Below are 1,682 nucleotides of genomic sequence, written 5' to 3' on the forward strand. Positions count from 1 at the left end.
GCTCCATTGACTGATATTGTATGAACAGAAACCAGCAGGACAAACTTGACCAAAATCACCTTTTGTGGTAAAAAAACCCCCAAAAAAACAAAACAATGATTGAACAGTGTTGGAGGCGAGTAAATAATGACTGAATTTATGTTTGGGTGAACTAACCCTTTAAATCCCCCAAATAGAAACTGTATGAAATATATGCATGTTTATGCAAATAAACTTTAAGAAATAAGCAGCTTTATTGAGCGTTTGTGCCCAAGACACAAAAAAGGATTTACAAAAATCACATTTACATTTATCAGACACTTTTATCCGAAGTGACTTACAGTGTTCGGTTACACTTTATTTCAATAGTCCACTTTAGACATTCTATTAACTATAAGTAACTTTGTAACTACATGTCAACTACATGTCTAACCTTCTGCTGACCAGTTCAGTGGTTTTGCCCACTACACCACAAAAGTCATGAAGCTATGTAAATTATGTTTTACAGGTAGTTGTGCTCATGGAGAGCAGGCACACGGATGTTTGGGTCAGACACAGCAGCAGTCAGATTGTCCTGCACATGTTCTCCTGCTCTTGCCTCATGATTGTATGGTTCAGGGTTCATCATGGTCTTCCTCATCCTCTCTGTGCACTCAGGCAAGGATAGCCTCGATGTCCCTTTCTCATCCATGATCAGATTCAGTCTGACAGCAGCAGTGATTGTCGTGATGGACGACAGGTGAAGGTGACCGGTGAAGGTGGATACGGTGGTCAGCTGCTTCATCAGAATAAAGCTGCAGAATTGGCACAGCTGTGTTGAGATGGCAGTAGGATGTGGATTCACCGCCTGTAAATACATCCTTGTTAGAACAATGTTTCAATAAAGCTTTGTTTCATGTGTCGATGACTTTTATTTATTATTTTATTCATGTTTCCTGTTGTCAGTAAATAAAATATAATTGTTTCATTAACTTGTGCATGAATTCATTACTTGACTGAAAATTGAGATGCATTCACCTTGGCTGCGTTTATTTATATATATATATATAATAAATTAATTATTGGTCAGCATTTACCATTTTTATTGTTCATAAGTGTTGGGGTGGGCTAGCAATGCATTCTGGGGTAATCTTAATTTTTAAGTAGTAATACTTTTACATTATAATACTACATTTTTCGAGTGTAAAATTAACAGTCTTCTCCAAAGGCGAGATCTTATAGCAGCCGATCGACGTCTCCTTTGTGCAGATATTACAAATATTGCAAACGCTGCGCAAAACCATACTAGGTAGGGTTGTGGAGTTACTAATGCTATGAGGTGTTAGTGCACCTGTCCCTCTTATGTTCTTTTTTTATTAATACTGCAGAACTTATAAGGTTAAATATATTTGAATAATCATAATATTCATATAATCAATGCATCAAAATATTGCATTTGTTGTTATTGTTTATAAGCCGGAGGGATGAAACAAGAGAGTTAAATTCAACAAGAAAAAGAGGAAAACGAAGGAGATTTAAGCCAATTTTGCTTGTGGATGAAAAATTTTACACATAAAATAAAGTAACAACATATTCAAGAGATAACGATTTTGGGTTTTCGTAATAAAAAATAATATATTTAAGGATTAAACTGTGTTTAAACAAAAATTTAAATCAACCCAAAATGTATTGGTTATACTACAATCACAATAAAAGGGCAGCTG

This window comes from Sinocyclocheilus rhinocerous, unplaced genomic scaffold (genome assembly GCF_001515625.1).
Source record: "Sinocyclocheilus rhinocerous isolate Xijiao unplaced genomic scaffold, SAMN03320098_v1.1 scaffold1128, whole genome shotgun sequence".
Classification (NCBI taxonomy): Eukaryota; Metazoa; Chordata; class Actinopteri; order Cypriniformes; family Cyprinidae; genus Sinocyclocheilus; species Sinocyclocheilus rhinocerous.